The sequence below is a fragment of the Dreissena polymorpha genome, chromosome 5 (genome assembly GCF_020536995.1).
Source record: "Dreissena polymorpha isolate Duluth1 chromosome 5, UMN_Dpol_1.0, whole genome shotgun sequence".
Lineage (NCBI taxonomy): Eukaryota > Metazoa > Mollusca > Bivalvia > Myida > Dreissenidae > Dreissena > Dreissena polymorpha.
The window spans coordinates 21,440,632-21,463,765 of record NC_068359.1 but is presented as its reverse complement, the minus strand read 5'-3'; the positions used below and the strand labels follow the sequence as shown (position 1 = coordinate 21,463,765).

At 33.3% G+C, this 23,134-nt stretch overlaps 1 protein-coding gene across 1 annotated transcript in view; it reads left to right on the top strand.

The window, feature by feature from the left end:
- The window catches only part of LOC127831778 (uncharacterized), a 210,853-nt gene that overhangs the window by 114,041 nt on the left and 73,678 nt on the right, over positions 1-23,134 (top strand). The window lies entirely within an intron of this gene.

Sequence of the window (23,134 nt, the reverse complement as noted above, 5' to 3'; positions counted from 1 at the left end):
GTCCACCACAATAACATGTCCATCTTTCTGTGATTGGTATGATAACACCTAGTGATTACTGCCGTTGTAATGTATTTGGGCGGACGGTGGATTTTGTTTCGTTAAACGTTTATTTATATCCCAGGTCCCTAAATCATCATTAAAGTCCGGGGCAAGAAGTGTGTTCTGCATCCCACTGTCAAGCACGAATTGTTCTTTTAGTATTTGCTGAGATTCGTTAATTATTGGGTCGCTCAGCCACCCAGATGGATTTTAACTAGCTCTAAATCTGTTGTAGATATATTTGCAATTTTTACACTATCGTTTTCCGCGTCATCAATGGTCATTTGATTAAAACACATCTGTTCACTGGTAAATAATCATCGCTGCTTATATTTTAATGATTTTCTTCTTCGAGAACGTCTTCTGCAATTGAACTTAAATTGTTGTTAAACTTTATTTGTTTACAATAAGTGAATGAATTGATGGAGTTCCAGCTTCTTTTTTAGACGTTGGTGTTTTTGGGGTTGATGCTATTAAATTGGCGAGCTTTTGTTTCAGCGGTGTGTCGCATGATTTTCCAGTTGCTGTCATGAGTATTGAATCGGGTGCTGGGTTAATTTCGAAGTCGGCTTTTTTCGGTTTCTTTTGTCCCGTTTTTTGGCAACACGCGGTTTGCTATTTCTTCGAAGAAGCGTGAGATTTTTAACAGTCCGTTTATCACAGATTCCGTCAATATTCAGAGTCATTTTAACCGCTAGTAGGTGATAACAAAGTCCAGTTGACGGACAACTACATGTTTCTTTTGGCTTGATTTTCACCAAACGTTTAGAGCCATGTATTCCCTCAACAATAAAGGTTTTCATGGATGGGATTAATTTAATTTTATCATTATTTATAATAAATTCCGCCAAAGCTTTTTGGGGCATATTCTTTTCAATGTTTTTTTCTTTAATTATTTCCAAATTATTTTTTTCTCCGTCGATGACATTTTGATCTTGTTATTTAATTGGTTTCAATTGGTTTATCAGTAATTTCGCCAGATTTTTGGAAATGCTCTAGTGCTTCTTTCGCTTGTCTTAAAATATCATCCGGTGTACCGGATAGTTGTGGTACATTAATTTCACTTCTGTCTAATCTGGCGTATTCACAGTCTTTTCTTAACTTAAAATTACACAATCCTGCTCAACCACATTGTATGTCCGCATAAATTGATTTTTGACACATTAGTAATTTTAAACATATTAAATCTACCGGTAGCTCTTTCATGTGTTGTATTGCCTTTATCATATTATTAATTGCTGCGGCGGGGTTACTGGTTTTTCCTGAGTAGGGATTGTATATGCCTAATTTTTCTAACACCCAACACCAAAATTATTCAAAAATGGTTTGATGCAAATGTCTGTCAAAATAGTTCTTAAATTCTTGGCTCGACTCTTGTTATATTTTAGTATAGTTCTGATATTCTAGATGTGGTCAGCAGATATTACCAAACATTTACAAGGGTATTTTAATTATATAATAGAATAAAACTTACACATACAAACGTTTTTTTTTTACATTGCCTCGATCAAAATGCTCAACCTTATCCAACATATAAATTGTTTTGTTTTTTATAAACAAGGAAACATACATGCTTTATAAAATGAACACTTTTTCATATACGGAATACTGTATAAATACTGTATTTGACGGTAATAGCCGTATTACTAAGACAGTGAATTGTTATCATGAATAACAATTTACACATAAGTATTAACCTTTGTATGAGGGAATTAGGTATTCAGATTCAGGTACAATTGGGGTTAATAGAATCAGATATTCCAAGGGCCATAACTTTCTTAATAATACACAGTATATAACTTTCCGCAATTACGCACAACTGCATGTCGCCCTGAATCATGTCCATGAGTTGAAAGAAAATCAATTGAAATTGCAAGAGAAGATTCGTTCACAAGAAATTATTCTTATACTAAGTATATTGAAGATATAATCCAATGGTCATTATTTCAGTTTAATGGCAGGCGATGTTTAAATTTCCGAATAAATGAAGTGTCCGATGATGGTGAGCAATTATTTAAGTGCAATAAATCGCATAATAATTCATGCAAATCATGACCGACCAATCATGTAAATATCAATAACATCGCTTTAAGTTTCAGGGCAGAGGTTCACTTCAATTTTACAGGTTGAATAATTAATTGTGATCGGTTCGGGAAATACACAAATTAGGCCACAACAAATTGATTGAATGTTCGATGGATTTACCGCAACTAAAAATTCAAAACGATATAAAAATATTTTTATTTTTATTTTGCCCCGGCAGCAACAAATTGCTGTGCACCTATTAATTGATTTAGTTTAATTTAGCATACGTAACATTTACGGCATAGACTGTTATAACGCTTTGCGTTATTAAATTGGTTTATGGTAAAAAAATGGCAGCGTTCGTATGTCTTGTCGTGTCGGCAAAAGACGCAACTGTAAATGTTAATTTTCCCCCTGGAAAATGAGTCATTTCATCACAGAAGATTTTAGTAATTTTAAATCTCAACCGCATCTACATCAGAATGTGTAATGTCGCCGGTATGCGCACGTACCAATGGCAACAAGTAACATTTGTTCCCACAAAATCTGGACACAATTTTCATTATAATAAGCCAAACTTGTAAAATAAACTCAATTGGGTTATTGAGCAGAACAGCAGTTTAATTCCCTAGCACTTTATAATATAGATTTTAGAAAGCAGTTAAGCATGCTATTTTTTACAATGGGTATACTGTTATTTATAATAATACTAATCATGTTTCAACTTTCTCAATTTCATGGTTTATCGCACGTTATCTCCAATCAAAATGGCACAGGCTGTAAAGAATAACGCGAAGAAAAATCACTGCTTTTGCTTGATATTTATTATGTTTTTGTTTCATGTTTTTAAACCATCATTGACAGAAAACTGAGCTTCTAATTAAAATTTGATAATGTTAACTACAGTCTACTATGTTCAATTTTAGTAATCACTACCTGGTGTGAGTAAGCAGAACAGCTATTGGAGGTGTTTTTAATTATTTTTACAAACATTGGATAAGAGCTCAAACTCAGTTATAACTACTAAATGATCTTGTACTGGTATTTTGCAGATATCGTACACTTATTTGGCAAAATATATCAATTTACATAGACAATAAGTGTATTTTTTATTTTTCGCTTTTCGCTCGCCTGTGATTTTCCAAATAATAGAATAAAAATAAAATTATTTTTATTTCGCTCGCTAGCCCCATTTTTGGGGGGCAAAAATCCATAGAACAACTGTTTAATGTGTTGTGGCCTTAGGATTAGATTTGAATAAACCGAAATATTTACCGGTACTTACTTGCATTTACTACATTTAATCTTTAAAAAATCACAAATTGGAAACCTCACTTTTTTTTCTTAATTATTGCAAGTTCGCGACTGATTTTCACAATTCTGAAGAATTCGCGACTTCTGAAATTTCACAAATTAGTCATGTTTCTTCAATCATCGTAGGACAAAATATAACTTATTTGTTGGTTTTAATTTCTATTTCAGTATGACTATAAATTCAATTCAATGTTTTATTTTGGTCTCATCCATTTCATGTACATACTAATTACATTACTTTAAAACACATATAAAAATATGATAATTGCCATTATATGTAAGAATTATAAGAGACTATGCAGAGTCAAATACGTGTTCTCTATGTACATATTTAAGTAAAAAAGGTAAGGTTAAAAGTAAGGTTGCGATTTTTTCCAGAAAATCACTTCAGTGTCGTATTTAGTTAAATCGTGAACGACGCTATTTTCAGACCGCTAGTTCGTTATGTGTATTCGACAATTGTAATTCATATATACAAAGTGTATTAGCAACCTGCTTCAAACTGTGGCTATAAGGAAATAACAATATAAGTAGTAGTATATCTTTATTTAAGTCACATCAATATTCATACATGGTGATAACAATACAAATAATTACAAAATGTCAAATGTATATTGCCATTCCATATTGGAATTATAAGAGACTATCGCAGTTAAGAATTCTGCTTATATATACAAATTACATACATTATGACTTTTAACAATTCAACAATTTTGCACAAATAACTAAAATAGAAAGTTAACACTGAAGAAAACTTTGCTCATCAATTTACTTAAGATCTGCCTTTAAACAATGGTAAGATACTGAAGGAAAGAAAAAAGCACTATCGCGCATTAGTGAAAAAATGGATCTAAGAAATCATATATCACGTTGATCAGATCACCGTGAACCGGATTAGCAAAGTTGCTTCAGACGCAATAAAAAATGGAGAAAACTAAAACAATTATCACATTATACACACAAATAAAAAGATTATTTACAAATTAAAAATACTCGCCTCTGTAGCATGAGATAGCAGGTTTTGGCACAGGCTCGTGTGATATTAAATTTGTCAACTTCATTTAGTGTTGAGAACAGCACATTTGTCTCGGAGGCACGATTAAACAAAGTTTCTCTGATATCACAGTACACTGGGCAATGGAACAATACATGGTACACATCTTCAACATTATGTATGTAAATATCGTATGCTTCGAATTCTTCGTCATTTTTATTACGTTCTCAGTAATATGCTATTTAAATATGGGTCTCCATTATTAAAGACGGCGATAATTAATTATGCAAAGTGGAATATAATTTCTTTAGCGCGTTACAAACTGTATCTGTCAATTTTTCATGTGCTTGAGAAAGTGTGTGCTCGGGCTTGTTTTTTTATATATATAAGTACTGTGCACGGTACTTACCGAAAAGAAAGGCGCAACTTCAAAAAACGTCCCTCTCGTGCATAAACTGGAGCGTTTTATATCCAGAATACGAGAACACTGGGTACGATCCCTTACACAAATAATCAGACAAGTTCTTTGTCTGGCTATGCCCCACTACTAAAGCCATTGTTAGTAAATAAAATCAAACACAACAATTCGAGCACAAGGTCAATTAACACACTTTATATCAACAACGATTTATAAAATGTTTATATGATTTATATCGTGATCAAAGCTAGACTTGTATTGCAGTTATGATTGTTTCTTAACAAAAAACTTCTTATTTAAGTATTCGGATCGGAACGGTTTGACAACAAGCTGTATATCTACCCAAGACAGATCTTCAATTGACAGTAAGTAAGAACAACATGCCAAGAGCAGATATACATGAGTGGCACTAACCTGTGATCGCGACCATTGTATCCTTAATTGGCAGTTGTTGTTACTGTGTCCCCGGAAAATTTCAGGGTATTGCATGAGCCATGTCACCAAATTGACATTTTACTGGTAATATCAATGTCAAAAGTAGCAGTAACAGATGGAGTTACCGTGACTTAGTGGTTTAAGGTGCCCATCTACCTACCCAGGGGTTGTGGATTGATATGGCATCTTTTCATATTAGTATAAACACGGCCGTAGGAATATGTCCATTGTTTAAATTATTTGGACAATGTAGAAACATAAGAGAATTTTGCTTTATGCTTATAAACAAGTTAAATATTTTTCAGGGCTCTAGGATAGGTGCCCCACCCCCCCCCGGAGAACTGCCCCCTCAAAGATTTCTCGCTGGGCGGAAAACTGCCCCCTAACTGTTTTTTAATGGGCGGAGAACTGCCCCTCACTGTTGTTTAGTGGGCGGAGAACTGCCCTCCTGCTGAAAAATAGAGGGCGGATAAGTACCCTCCTGTCAGAATTGAAGACCCGGAGAAGTGCCCCCTAAATAAAGAAATTGAGCGGCGAGTAAAGTCGATATATAGATCGAGTATTACAATGACAAAAACGCCAATAACTTTTTTGCTAATATGGTTAGAAAGTAAGCAAAATGTATGCAATTAATTAAAGGTATAAAACAGCTGATAATACCTGCATCGGCATCGACGTCGCCATATTGATAATAACATGATTTTCCCCTTTTTGCTATTAAAACGTTATCGCGGCTGAATTATTTGATAGTTTCCCCGTCAGTAAAAGAAACAATTAGTATGCAATTTATTACATTCTTATGCAAGCTGAAAACAATAATTTATTTGTTTATTTTCTACAATAACGGATTTCGACGGTTCAATATAATAAACCCGTATGCGGCTTTCTTCAAAGGTAACAAGTGTTTAACAATTAAAGTCCGCCCGGTCTACCAATTAAAAGATTAAAAGATCGCGGTGCTTATCGTTAACGGTAACACGTTCGCAGCCTGCCTAATTAGCTGCAAATTAAAGCAAACTGGAACCGATTTGGTTTTTGAAAATGCACGACACGCTTTGCTCAAAATGCAAACTGTTTTCCGTCAAATGTATAAACGCAACATAGAATGTCAAATCACTATAACCATTTCATCAATTATGGAGTTCATTAGAAGTCAGAGTGGCGCTGCTAAGTTATGTTATCAAGGTTTCTCGTACACAAAGAAGAAGGAAACCAAGTCGACGATGTGAGAACTGCAAGGGAACTGTCACTTCCGACAATCCAGTAATTTAATTATTAATTATTATAAATAAACTGTATTAGTGTACGAAAAGTTCATAACTTAATGAATCCAAAACGACCCTTTTAGCTATTATAATATTAAAGAATAGTGCATTTATTGCAGTAAGTCATTAATTGAAATTTAACCCATTCGCGTCTAGTGACGCATTGAGTTGCAAACGTGTGATTTCATCAACCGCGCACAGTCACGTCAACGACAAATTCTACGTGGAGGCGTTGAAGGTGCGGGATGAAATCACAGCCGCAGTGACCGCGAATGGGGGCCAGCCTCATAAGATCCTGGCTGACAAGCTAGTACATCAGCCAGTTGAGGTAAATTGAATGAAAGATACACACGCGAGCTTTACTAACATATCTTTATCATTTCTGTGTTAAACATTCTTATATCATTACTATATTTTATTATATTTTACTACGAGGCATTCATTTGCAACCACGAGTATAAATACACAAATATTCATGCAGATGTTATTGGCCATTTTATTTCAAGGTCCGAGTAGCAGCGGGTACTACAGAGACAATCAAAAAACATATGCGCGCTAAGAAGTCAGGGCAGACACCAAAGAACCCTGAGCAGCTCGAGGAGATACCTGTTCCATTCCCGGAGGCTTATCGCACCAACCTGATCTACGATAGTGAGTCGAGAGCAACATGATCCTGGTGTTTGCTTCAGAGGACGACTTGGGGCTTTCTGGAGTCAGCCACAACTTGGTACAACTTGGTTTAGCGTTTTGCTCTATCCCAAGTTTCTTTAGACCCTTAACACCGGCTTAAACCCGTCTACTTCACGAAAGCTGTCGAAACACCTCTAATCTAAGCGTGGGTGACTATTTTGGCTATCATAAAGTCGTAATATCCGATATACGTATCGAGACAGTAACATAAGCGCTTATGATAGAAATCTTAAGCAACTTCATGATTGATTACCATAGTCAATGGACAACAACAGAGTAGCTTAGTTATATTGCTGTGTCACCACGCGTTATAATGAGAAACATAAGATCTATTCATAAACAACAAGATATAGAACCCGCGAAGAACAGGTTATAATTCACGTAATATTATTCTAAAGAGAGCGGCTGTAATCATTCTCACATTTCAGACACGAGCGGCGACGGAGCCTTTTATTATTCTATTATGCGAAGCAGACAAGTATTGATGTGCTTTAACGTTATGCAATATCTTTAATGAAGAAGTCAATTAAGTATGCATTACTAAATAAAATCGTAATGTAGAAATCCGAGCTTCTAAGTATATGCATACGATCATTTTTATTCCGGGATTATTTCATTTTTATTTCAATACCATTTAGTTTGAAAGTATATTATTCACTTAAATGTAGGAATAACGAAACCCCAAATACAAGGATTGACAAGGAAAGGCATGTCGAACCTGTAATAATAATGCAGTTTAGTATGAAACGACAGTAATACACGAATGATCCTGATTTTGTTCATTCATTTCACAGCGACATAATTGCAACTGTCTTAAACAGAATTAATTCTATGGTTTGACAATTATGTAAATCGATAAACAATATTTAACAAATTACGTTTCTTTTGTACTTGGTTATCCTATATCAGCGCCTTAAAGATGTTAATTTTAATCTCCGTGTCGGTATTTTGTTCGAATACACATGAAATATGAAGATGTCCGTCTGTCGGATGGGCGGTCTAGGTGACCATTTTGTTTCGGGTGATAGCTAGAGACATTTTTGACATACGATTGAGGCAACTTTGCATGGGCGCACAGGGGCTTATAACATGCAATGTAGACCATTTTGATTTCTAGCGGTATATATAGAACGCTTTAACCTGATAGTATGCATATTGTAATGCTGGTTACTTGGGATGAAGGGTAGATGCTTATTTATTTTTTTAAACAACAGGCCAATATCAATGTACCTAGGCTTTAAAACATTGAAATCGGCTCCACACAAAAACTTAATAGGCTTTAGTACTATTCACTACATACTATAACATTTACAGTACATGGGTAATCTAAAATGAATTACATAATATAACAAAAGACTTAATGTTTATCGAGTGTGAAAATCTTGATGGGTGAGATATAAATGGATTTTTTTAATCCGAATTTACGAAAAGTTATTCTATTGGCGTGCGATCTTCATATCTGAAGATTTTAAACTTAGGAAAGGTTGATTTAATTAATATCAAATGTTTATTCCGTGTTTCTGTCATGCACACATTTTTCAACATAAATTCAAAAAGTGAAACACTTCAGTTGCAAATGCGGGATAGAATTCTCCTTAAAATTGATCGAAATGAGGTTCTTTACTATAACCAACACACACACATCAAACACAATAAGACCAGACAGAAAGCACAATCATAAACACAAACAATTAAACCAGAGGTAACCACCTTGAAACCTACGATAACGTCATTTAGTTGCGATATGAAATCATCGATGTTTTGCAATGTCACATGGAATACTTTTTCTGTGATCAACCTTACTGATTAAATGGCCGACGCTTAATTGGTCAACAAATGTGCCAGTTTTTAAGTGTCGGTTTATTTCACGACAGATAATGATAATGATCACAGCTAGATTCCATTGACAAATCTTGGTAACTTTAATTGACTACGATTTCGTTTCAATTTGTCTCTACCACAATCTTTTTCACTACAAAAAATTACGTAAGACAAATCTAAAAATTACTGATAACAAAGTAAACATAAAACGTAACTCTTTCGTGAAGACTAAACAAAACTTTAAATTAGTCACTGCTATTGATTTCAGTTAAATACCTCTTCACGGCGCTTTATATCCTTTATAGACATTTCAGGACTCAAATTGTTTAAATAAACTTCTATACAAAAACGCATACAAAAGCATGGAAGAAGAAGTTAAGAGGAAGTACACATTTTTATCCGAATGTTATTCACAAGATTCGTCATATTTGAACTTAATCAACTTTAGAAACAGTAAGGCTGTGAACAAAACATAATACCAACATATTTTTCGCGTATACCATGGCATCCTGCAAATTATATTTGGTGATAGCTTTTAAACAACTATTTAAAGCAAATTTGAACGCATAATGTATAGATAAAACATGTTTCGTGTTATAACATATATTTTCAAGTGTCTTGAAACTTTAAATAAATCTGATGCCTGATTGTTTCAACATAAAACAATTACCCAAGTCTTCTTATATTCTATTTAAAGAATGGGGGTGAACTAAAAACAACAAAATGGCAGTAATATTTTGATATTGACATATTAAGGTCCCTGATTCGAATCTCGCTCCGACCACTGGAGTTTGCATGAACAAAGAATGGATATAACGATGGCTCCTTTCTACCGTTGAATAAAATGGGTCTAAGTGATAGAAATAATCCAATGTGTCGTGAATGCATATTGCGCCGACTGTTAAACGTACTTCTAATAAACCGGTGATCGGAGACACATGTGAAAGAAGAACCACAACCGTTGCGCATCTACACATTGACATAATGTTGATATAGGTTTTTTAGCTTAAATATTTGTAACATGTTTACGTGTCGTGTTAAACAACGAAGGTATTTAAAGGTAAGTTCTTGCCATTGTTCATACTTTCTGGGATTAATATGATAATAGTATAATACATATTACAAAAGAGATATAAACATCATATGATAAAATAAACATAGAGTTGCTATTAATTTCAATTGTTTACCGTATATACAGAAAAGACAATGCATTTAGTATATATAATATTACTACAATATGTTAAAATGTGTTCCTTAAAGTTGTTAATACCAAAGTCCGGTTGACATCAAAGTGCTTTCTTACGGTAACGCACTTTTGTGATTTACCAAAGAAAGGTTGTCACGTTTGGCATTCAACATCGCACTACATGTACATAATGTCTGCACTTGCGTGAAAGTATGAGTAGTTTGTGTTCATTTATTATAAGATAAACTACTTTATTTTATGCTTTACAGAGGAATATAAGTGAAATAAAACTGGTAATTCACTGTTTCTGAGGTCATTATTCCAGCGAATTTTTTCAGTTTAACTCTTTTACAATAAATAAACGGTGTCAAAAAGCATAAAATAAAAAGAAAAATGTTGGATTCAGTGGAATATCGATTTTAATTTACTCGTTATCAAAGAAAAAATATTTTATGTATAACATATAATTTTCTATGATCACTCGTGAATTAAAATCGATATTCAACCGAATAAAACAAATATCCTCTATTAGATGTTTTATCTGTGATAAGTATATTTTGAACGATTTGTAATAATAGTGAATATGCGTTTGTGTTGTATGCGAAAGATGTTTTATCTGTGATAAGTATATCTTGAAGGATTTGTAATAATAGTGATGATGCTTTTGTGATATATGCGAAAGATGTTTTATCTGTGATAAAAATATCTTGAATGATTTGTAATAATAGTGATGATGCTTTTGTGATTTATGCGAAAGATGGTTTATCTGTGATAAGTATATTTTGAAGGATTTTCAATAACAGTAATGATGTTTTTGTGATATTTGCGAATTTCCGAAGATGGTTTGTCTCTGATAATTGATTGTGATTATCTTATTATGCTCACACACTTAAGCAGAAACGTTTGGATATACATGAATAATACAGATGCACATTTTAATCAGTTGCCTCAAATGTCAGAGTTAATTTCTTTTATCTTGTAACTTTTAAAATAATTCTTGAACAGTTTGTAAATGATAAATGTTTGTGATGTTTATAAGTTTAGTTACAATAAACACTTTTGAATATATGTGATGTAATGCTTAACAACAGTTAAATACTTTTGCTTATATATTATAAATTGATTAAGATGTGATAAAGGTTAATAACATTATATAAGTCTGTGATTATAAGTGTGATTACAGGAATCACATTTGTTGAAGATACTTCTGAAACTATTGTGATACAATTTGAAACGATGAAAACTCCTTATGATTTCTGTCCCTAAATATTTGTGTATACATGTGATGAAGTTTTGAATGATATTTCATTACATGTATATACGTCTGACAGTTACAAGTTGTTTAACACATTATTTTCTATTAATTTGAAATGCAATAAATGTTCTCTATATTGACATTGAACAGTTAAAGTTGTTTATAAATACAATATTTTTTCTATTGAAGTGAACTGCAATAAAAGTTCTCTGAATTGACACTTAAATTGAGCTTTAAACCTACAGTTTATAATTGCAAGTTTCTACTCCTGATAATATGACGGTATGTTTGACCCCTCAGACTGACCTTGACCTTGAGGTAAGGTGTTGTAATTGCCCATTTGTAATAGTAATAGGGTATTGTTCAATGACATGCCAAGTTGTATCAAAATGTCCCCACGAGTTTAAAAGATATTAAGTATTATTTGTAGATAGTAATTTTTTTTCAATATTGTCCGTTGCCATGGAAACGATTATTTTGGAACTTTATAATTGCACTACTCTTCTGCTGTCTCTTCTATTGAAGCGTATTTAAATGTGTTTTATGTTTTCACAATTATTATAATAATCTATTGAAACAAAAAAGCACGCTGAACTATAGAACCAAAAATCATAAACATAGTGAATATTTGACCTGTATCGCTAAATTAGTGACCTTTTAACCCCCACTTGTGACCCCTTACCTGAACATGCCCAAACAAATATTTAATTTAGGGTCACCAATGTTTGACACATGCTAGTTACAAATTATTTCTAAAAACAAGTTTCAATTTATTGCACGAAAATACAACAAAAATGTCCGAAAACCAAAAAATATCGAAAATATTGACCTTTGACCTCTGACTGTGACCTTGGCATCATGAATTTACAATGTATATGTATATTATCGTCATGGCTAATATATTGTACAGTTACATGCTAAGTTGCATGAAAATATTTCCATTAGTATAAAAATATTAGGCAGCACTTAGACTAGTGGTAAATTAAAATTTTAATCACACTGTTGCCATGGAAACGCTGATTTTAGTGCTTTATAGATGTACACCAATGCTGATCCTATCTTTATTTACATCGCCACACCATACACTTCGATATCTGAAAGTTTCTTTCCAGTGTAAAACAGGTAACAAAATTTTGAAAATGCTCCCCTACTAAATGTAATACACTGATTAAACATGCATATAGTGTGTGTACAACATTCTGATTTATGGACTATATTTGACTTAAATAATATTTGACTTGAAATAATTGTGTATTTTAACTCATCTATGTACATTCGTATATTTTATTGTATTAATAACACATGTAAATGCTGTAAGACTATGGTGTGCTTTGTATTCTAAATTTACTTGATTGAATGATTTACGCTTATTAGAGACGACATGGCAGTCGTTTTGCAAGATTATATGTAAATAGAGGAACAATGTGAAAAATATGAATACCCATCAACGGAAACGTTGGCAAACGCCGCTATTTGGGACAGAAATTAGGTCGTTCTGATAGCGGGATACCTTTAGTTAAACAGCAAGTCAATTTCCTAACCAGAGTAAGCCAGGATAGACACGAACAAAATAACCTACATACTGTTTCAGCAATAATCCCATGAATTGTTATAAAACGTATTAAGGCCCCCAAAATACACTGTGTTTTTATGCATACTCTTTTTACTGATTATATATTCAGTAACATCAAAACGATAGCAATTATAATAACCATCCTTATACATCGTTTCTGAAAGGACAAACACACAAAACACATTAAAACATAATATAAACACTCTGATTAAAAACGACTTCAACGTAATGAAACGGAAATGCTAAATCCAATTTAATCACTTTTCGAACCTGACCCCTGGATAAACTTTTATGTAAAACAAAATATGTCTGTAAAACAAAGAGTTTCACATTTTTAATAAATCCAAACATATTTTAGAGGATCAGTAAGTCTTGTTGTTTTCTATAGACAAAGACGAAAACGTGTTTTTATATATTTCTTATAAACGCCTTGAAATAGTGGTTCATTAAAATTAATGTAAATTTTACAAATAGCTTGCATTGCAATTGCAAAGAAGGTGTTTCAGTCAATTTAAGACTCGAAATAATTATCTCTACCCTGTCTGTATGTGAGGTAATTAACAAAGGCACGATGTTTAAATTAAAAAATAGTCAGAATGTCAAAAAATCATTTATAAAATAATCAAAGGGATTAATGCGAACAGTTTGTTTTTAATTTAGCTTTTCTATAGAATCGAACTGATTTTGAAGGTGTTGATTTGCTACTTTAATAATTATAATGTTTAACGATGTTTTATTGATGAATCTATAATATAATATATTCACTGACCTATGTGATTGTTATGTTTTCATGCTAAATTGAACAAAGGAGTATCTCTGTCTCCATATCAAATGTGAGCATCTTGAAAGGATTAACAGTTGCCTTGTCAGCTATGAAGAACATAAAGGTCTCCCTTTTTAAACGCCGTTTGCATTAGTAAGATCCACGAAAGATAGTACTTAAATATCAATGACTTGTGGAGCCTGGGGGTAAATTAATCATCCCCTCTCAGATATACGATGTGGAAATATGCAACTTAGAATTAATTAATTATAAACTCAGGTTCGTCGGTCAAGTCAGGCATGTAAAAAGGGAAATTGTACCGTCTATAACGGAAACGCTAAAAAAGCAGCAATAACAAATGTCTACAATGGGCATGATGTGCAGAGTGCCAGATTTGCACCTCATACTTGCTTAATGTTCAAGTGTCAGACACGTGGTATGATGCAGCTAACAATACATGTGCCCCTTACTCAAAGATGATTCTTGTACTTAACTCTTGGTACGACGTCAACAAATGAATGCAGCTTTCTAAAACCATAGGAAAATCAAGTCATACTTGTATTTTACATTTAAGCACAATTTACTACATCAGAAAACGCGCCGAACCAAACAAAGATACGGTCAATTAGCATTTAAAACTTCAGGATATTATATATTATAGCTCTCAGACATTTTCTTTGACTATAAACGTTACAGGTTTGACATATGTTTGATATAAGATGATATCCGTATAGTGAGAGGATTTGAAGTTTTAATTGCGATGATGCAGTGCATCAATTATAACATTTTGCGTAATTTCGTTTGTTTGCAATTTAAGCTTTTTTTAACAAATTAAAAAAAGGGAAACAACTTGTACAGAGTTAAACATAGGTTGGTAATTTCTAATTACTAAAGTAGCATGAACCAACAAGGGAGGCAACTTGTTATATCAGAAATCGGCAGTGAACAAAAAGTGGTACTTTATTATCTCGCTTAATATGGGTCTAAATAACGTTTTAAAGCTATTTTCTGATTGGATTAAACAGTCCGATATCATCCTATAAAGAAAGTCGACATATTTATCTTGCAGAACATTCAATGCCTTGACGCATGCAAGCTATTTAAAAAATAAATATCTTAAACCAAAAGGTGTGTTATGGTTTTATTTGCGTCATAGACGCCCTGATTGAAAACAATGAAACATTAATTTTAAATCAACCATGTAGTTATCAAATGAAAAATGCTAGTTTGTTTGTTTGTAACATGGCAACTAATTTAATATACACAGTGGGGCAGGAACTTGGTATGTAATCTACTGTAATTGTACCAAGCAATATAGATTGAAAAAAAAATTATATATTAATAAATGCCATTTAAGTTCATTAGAGTACAATTTCAGGCATTCGCGGAATATAGGAGCTGATTGTTGGTATTTACAATAGTGTGGTCCGGAAACATAAATATTAAACGGAAATCCGCTCAAATTAATCATTCAAACTTAAGATAGCAAATCATGGTGTAAAATGTCAACAAATTTGGACATATTAAACCAAATTTAATTAGTTTATAAACCGATTAAAACTAAACAAATGTTTATAATAATAATGCTTGCCATGTACATGGTGTCCTACTTTTACAAATACGATATTTATGTAAAGAGACATATAAGATGTCGATAAACTTATGACACCTACCCGGTTGGCTTCCAATGTCGCACGTTAATAGCTCTAAATCATACGATTCTCGTAGCACGATTACTTGTCAACTTGTGCAGCATAACAGGCTTGTCATATCTACCAATTTTATCCCCAAAATTTTGACATTAAGGCATACTGCAATAGAATTTCCCATTGTTTATTTTGTTCGCCTATTACTTTTTACACACCGGACGTGAGCGCTACCTAACCGAATGGGAGACCACTTTTATTCGACTTAGTTTCAAAAATACGGAATTCGGACGTGGTTTTTTTTTTATTTAACAGCTAGATATTTTTAAAGCATCGAACGAATTCAAAACTTATTTCGGATTGTGTGTTTGTCATGCATAATTTGAAGCTTCGATATGAATACAATTAGCTGTTGAAATCGATCCGACAAGTCGCAAATCGTAAATCGTGTTTTTGGTGACAGTGGTTAGCATCCGAATTCAATATAGATCACAGGTACTTGACAAAAAAATGTGGTCCTTATATATATATTACAATAGAAAAGGTATACAACGATGATATCACAGGTGTTTTGAATAACACAATGCGACAGCATGAACGATAAAACAATGCCAACATATGTCGTTGTGGTTGACAGCAGGGAGTCTTCAATCTATGACTTAACACCGTTTATTTGATGAAAATCCACCAAGTATGTCCAAAACAGCTAAAAGTTTCACAAATATGATCCCAAAATCGCAGTGTGTAATTCTCGACGTCCAAACGTACGTTATGACAGAAGGCGACTTTCGGTCGAGTTTTCACAATTAAACAAGAACTTCGCTATAAATTCCACATACGTTTTTCATCGTTGCATACCTTTTCTCTTATTATATATATTTTTTTTTCAAGTACCTGTGATATAGATAAACGGATGGAATAACAGAAAACGGAATAGCACATCGTTTTCTAATAGTATTATAATCATCGGATTGAAGTTGTCATCGAGGTAAGTGTGTCTTTTTTCATTTTGCTATTTGATGATTTTTTTAAAAGCTCAACTAGACATGATGGAGGCATCGGTCTTATCTACAAAATTGTTTCAATTTCAATCGATATTTGTATTATCCTAATTGAATGTTATGTGTAATTATAATAATGTTCGATTCGTTCGTTTGAGTTGTGGCTTACTTTATTGATAACTGTCGGCTGAGAATGAATGTGGACGCCATTTTGTTCATTTGAAGCCGAGTGATCCGATTCTTTTGAGATATGAATTTACATAATTGATATTGGCCCGCTAGATACGAATAACGGCCCGCTTGCGACGTCATTTTGTTACTAGGTAAATTAACGATATGCAATATTCAAATAATAAATTATCATTTATTTTTCACACGCATTTTCCGTTCGACACATTCAAATCAAACTTTTCGAGCCGCGTCATGCGAAAATGGGTCTTATAGCGCGTTGGCTAGCGAAGCTAAAGCCATGTGTGTGCAGTTGCGCAGTCTGATCATGAGCTGCGCTGTCCGCTATAAATCACGCAAGGATTTATGTTCTCATTAAGTCTCCTGACTGACTGCGAGATGTGGAAGCTGGACCATAGCTACGCTAACCGAATATGGCATAAGACCCATTTTCGCATTACGCGGGTCTATAAAATATCGTTGTTTCTTTTAAATGGAACACTTCTTTTCGGTAGAAAATTGAAGTCAAAATGTGTTTTTGACAGCAAACTGGCAAATTTTGGTAGCCTTTCAGTTTTTCAATAACGATTTCCATACCGATTGAACGAGTACTGCAAACGTGTTTGGTTAGATAATGAAACGATTTCCGTCTTATCTATATTATCCGACACTATATTATTTCGGAATTTTTTTAATTCCTCATCTTGAAAGAAATACTGTGTTATCAACGTTTATCGATATCCAGTATGTCTTACCCGGACGATTAAGTACCGAGTCAAAATGTGAAATATTATTCAAAAATATATCACACACAATAATATTGAAAACGATCAATCCAAACAGTTTTGTTGTTTTCTGATGAGTTTTAGCGAAAATGGATAAATTAATTCTGATTGTCACGAATTTTCCCATTTATACACTTATCTTAGCTGATTTGTCCTCAACAAAAACATTAAATACACACAACAATTTACTTTTTAATTAGGCTAACTTGCAATTGTTTGGGTTTTTTTTTCGAACGTTTTTAAAGTATAACATTAACCAGTGCCTATGTAAAAACTTAATTTGATTTCATGTGAATTAAAATAACGGAAATCTTTCGATTCCTTCATGTATAAACATTATCTTGATTAGTCAATCCCTTTAGCATCAGAATAAACGTGTCCATCAGTGATAGTCACGCTTATGTTGTACTGCTTTTTCATAGTTTCCGCTATGATTTTCTATATGAAACATGATCTGTTTCTATGGAAATAAATTTTTGGAAACTATCGCGGTTAATCTATTATATTTTGTTATTGTATTGTGTACATATTGATTTGACTTATAAAAGTTTGCTTTAATATTATTCGTGTTTTATTCTCATATTCTAGAAATTGATCACCCTTCGATGTCCCAAATATCAAATCTTTGTTTCAATTTACACTAATTGCGTTGGGTGTTACACAACCATACTATAGTCTTATTGCTTTTATGTTAAAAACAACTACACGAATAACGACTAACGACTAGAACTTACAATAGTCAAGAACAATTGTTAATTTTCTAAACATTATTCAAAATCTGGTTCTTTTATTGCGTTTTGTTTGAGTGTAGGTAAAGGGGCGCAAATCGATGGAAGAAAACAAACCAGCAACTTTTAAGCAAAAAATACACGAAACAAATTTTACACTCTACGGTCCGTAATCAAACCATTAATTTTTTATAAAGACATATGAAGCTGATGCTGCTGCTGCTGCTGCTGATGATGATGATGTTGGTGTTGATGTTGGTGTCGATGATGATGATGATGATGATTGATTGAAATTCATTCAACGGTTGACATTTTCTGTATTCAGCAATTACCTAGTATATAATATTTTTCTACACTTTGTCTCAAATCAACATCTAGGACTGAAAAATAAAAAATAAATGAAAAAGCAGTGTCTAATAGAATAAAACAAGACTTAAGTACAATTATTCCATTTATTAAAAATCACAATAATCCTTCTCTACTGAACGATATGTTTTACACAAGGTTCCATTGTATTTCAATTCTGACTGCTGTAATCCGATCGCGCCATACGAGACTACTGTATTAAAACCTATACGCTAGAAGCTCTCGTTCGTAGTTGTTTTTGTTTCGGAGTTTGTGACAAGATCTCGCGAGTCCATTTATGATGAGAAAATACTTTTAAATAAATTATTCAAAATAAGTTTGACAGCCTGTTTAAGGTCAACAATATTCATTATGAACTATTCTGAGGCATAAATATCCGGGAACCATTTATGAATGGCCCTTGGTTCTCAAAAACACATTACTTAAAATAGCAGAGGACATTTCATTGTAGCCCAATGAAAATGTATTTGGATCGTCATATTTTAGATTTTGAAACAGATACGTGATTATTTATATGTTTTATTCAGTTGAACTATTAAATTGTCACATTTTCGTTATCGTCGCTGTTCTTCGAAAACCGCGTAAGTACATTTTTACAACTTTTCAATAGGCAAAAAAAACATTTTTAAAATACAATAATTTAGATAGTCTTAAATAGGAACTGAATATTAAAGATTAAACTGCGTAAGTCCATTTTTAGAATTAAAATGACAACTACAGGCTTTTATATTTTCATAAATATAAAAGTATGCCCATTTTGACTAAGACTATCTAAATTAATATATTTGAAAACTTCAAAAAATATTTAAAAAATGTTTTTTGAAAAGTTGGAAAAATTGACTTACGCAGTTTTTGCAGAAACAATCAGTGCACCAATTAGTGTTCAGGATTTTATCACGTGCTCATAACTATGCCTTCCAATTGAATCTGAAATCCAGTATTTTCGCAGAAAATGACACGTGAACCCGCCGTTCTTATAAAAACAAATAACAATTTGCGCCAAATTTGACTTACGCGGTTTTCGAAGAACAGCGACGTTATATAAGAAATAATTCGTGTACGTAATAGTTTGTCGTCGAATAATCCACGGCCGTAAGTTTAGATGCGTAGGGATTAAATCACGTTATAGTTTGTTGTCGAATAACCCACGGCCGAAAGTTTAGATGCGTAGGGTTTATATCACGAGTGCGAAGCACGAGTGATTTGAAACCACGCATCTAATCGATTCTAACACGGGTAGAATCTTTCGATTCTAACACGGGTTTTACTAAAGATTTGTACAATGTATCTTATTTTTCTTGTGTACTATTTAATGTGAAGTTCCGCCCATAAAAATAACTTTCGGCTGTTCTGTCGATCAGATCTCCGCCCTCAATAACAGCCAAACTGGATTATTACGCTGGTGGAAAATGCATCGGCATGTTTTGTTTTGTTACAGCGTGTGCTTTCAGTGTATAAGCTCCGCCCATAATTATTGCAGAATAACCCTTAGACGATTGTCTTCTGTGTTTATATAAATATTTGGCACGTGCCATGTTAGGAAATGTTTGTAATGGTTCGCGTTATAACAGGAAATCTGATATCACCTGGGGAAAATATTGGATCGTCGGATGCGTTTTTAAATACTTATGTTATCGTAACAAAACTAGGATACCATGTCGAATTGCCAAAAACACGATGATAGGGCGAATACCACAACTTTTCCACTCACCGTCGAAATTTTATACTTCTGACAAGAGCACCGAATCCTTTTGTCAAAAACATGAAATGAAAGAAAAAAACGAGAAAAGAAGGTAAGTTGATAATAAAAAAGATATTTCATAGAACGAAGTATATACTTTACAGCTTATTGCCGTTTACCGCATCATTGAGTCGCTATTAACTTAACAATAGTGAAAACAATTTGAGCATGTCGTGAAAGAAGTGACTTTCATGACGCGAAAAATCGTATTTTTTGCAGATTTTAAACATTTTAATGAACGATTTTTTGTTAAACGGTATTTTATGGTAGAAGAATCAATTTACACCACATTATGACATGCTTTATTTAATATAACTGTGATTTTTACATTTACACGTGTTAGCAAGTATGCACCGCTTAACACTGACATAGGAATATGGACACCGCTAAACAATGTCCGTAAAAGCACCGCATCTTTATGATTTTTTGGCACTGCTTTATTCTGATATAAAACTATATCATCAGACATCAAATCTTCACTATCTACGCCACTCATCGCAAATTCCAGCAAGATCTGAAAAATAGCACTAAATGTTTGTATTATGCCACAAGAGCTGTCGAAAGACAGTGTGCTCAACTAATCTCAGTGCTTTATAGTATGATAAAACTATTCTAATTAGAAAAATTGTGGTAAATTTGGGGTCATTATTGTTAACAATTATAAAGAAAATTATTAAAACAATGTCAAATAATGGCTTCATAATTTGAATCACGATGGTAAACAAGTGTACAAACGATTTCAAAGCAGTATTGCAATGCATTTTAAAAATATTTGGTTTTCAATTATTGTTTTTAATACTTGACGGAAATAATTATATATGAATCGAACCCTTGACATCTCGTTAAAACGGACCGCTCTGTAATGTCTTATCTATGGAGACATGCACTCACAAGATTCTATAGACAGTCTCAAAAAAGTTGTTTTCTATAATTGTTATCCCTTTGTTTCTGATATAAGTAGTCGAGAGCATCTTTGGTATATATCTTTGGTTTTGGCCACAAACACCAAATTCATATTTCAGTAAATGTAACCAAAGCAACATCACACTGTACACTCTATACATAACTAAATTTATTATTTCCTTCGGTTAGTTTTACACCAACATTTGCCTATACCTTTCCATAATCGTAGCTGGACATCTTTTTTACGGATTGTGAATCTGAAATCAATAAATAACAATATAGATAAATTGAAACATGAGACGTAAACATGTGCCCTCCACGTACGGGAAAGCAAGACATTCAATCCCGGTGATACTTTTTTGGTGCAAGCATGCCTTCATTTTCAAGATCAATTCTGGGACATGCTAAATGGAAGATTATCGTAAATAAATTTAGCTCACGATGGCTCGTTCTAGCTTATCATTTAAAACCATATGCAAAAGTTAGCGGTGCCACGAATTTCAGTTACACGGAATATAAATACCGTGTTTATAATCAGTGTTGCGCGGTGCATCGATATTTATGTAAGTGTTTCATGTTTTCACCAAAAATTAGGCCTTTAACAGATATTGAAACAAACAGGTTCGTATGGCATGTTCTTTATATATACACAATGATTTAAGTCTGTCACATCAGGTCTGACACATCGACAATCATCTGATTATTACATTTTTCTCACAAGTACGAATGGTGTCGAGCGCGACACGACTTTTGTAAACACTATTTCAAAGTCATGCTAAATATTTCACGACTGGTAAACTTTTTAATAGACGACATTTTGGTTCAGAAATTCTATGAAGTGCTTCGCAAGTAGCAATCATTTTGCAGTGTCTTATAATAAAACGTTTTGTCACCCATTTACCGGATATTTCTTCGTCCACCATGTTTCTTTTTGTCAGACGGATACGGTGCTCTTGTCAGAAGTATACAATTTTGACGGTGAGCGGAATAGTTGTGGTAATCGCCTTATCACCGTGAAAAAAGAACGACATGGAATACACAGTGATCGCCAAAATAGCACCTAACGTTCTCAGGACATATTTTCATAATTGTACATGTATATCGAAAACATGCATATCAGGATAATCCGATATTCCTAATTACAACATGGAAAACTTAAAATTCTTAAATCATAAAATTTACCCAGGATATCACACGGGGAATGCATTACGCCAACCATCCACATCAATTAAAATGCATGCAAACACAATAAAACTCAAGACGAATATTAATAAAACTTGTTCAAACCGTGCTCATGTGGTTTAAGTATCCATTCCAAATGACAAGAAAACGCCTGGCAACTCCCTCTTTAACATTTAAGCCGCGTTCTGAGAAAACTGGGCATAATGCATGTGCGTAAAGTTTCGTTCCTGATTAGCTTTTGCAGTCCGCACAGGCTGATCAGGGACGACACTTTCCGCTTACACTTGATTTTCGGTAAGGAGGGACTTCCTTGAAACTAAAAATACCATAAAAGCGGAAAGTGCATTAAGCCCAGTTTTCTCAGAACGCGGCTCATTTATTGAGCTGCTATTGCGTACTTTACGTACTTAACATGAGACAGCGTCGGCCTTTAACAACGCTTGTCTTATAATATACATTTAAATGCTCTGCTAATATGCTCAAAAAACGAAAACAACAACGTGCACATACCTCTGGTTTGATCTTAGTTATCGTATTGATGGCATATACTTAGAACAATTTTCCATTGAACCATCGATATTTCAACTGACGGCGTATTGATTTCTTACAGATGGAAAGTAAGGATCCCATTTGGTCCACAAATACACATGGTGAGACACCGGACACCAATTATATAAATAGACCTGCTCGAAAATCGATCGATGCTATAAATAAGATGGTTAGAATGATATCAGATTGATTCCATAAGATCCCATTTGGTCCACAAATACACATGGTGAGACACTGGACAACGAATATATAAATAGACAAAATCGAACTATGCTATAAATAAT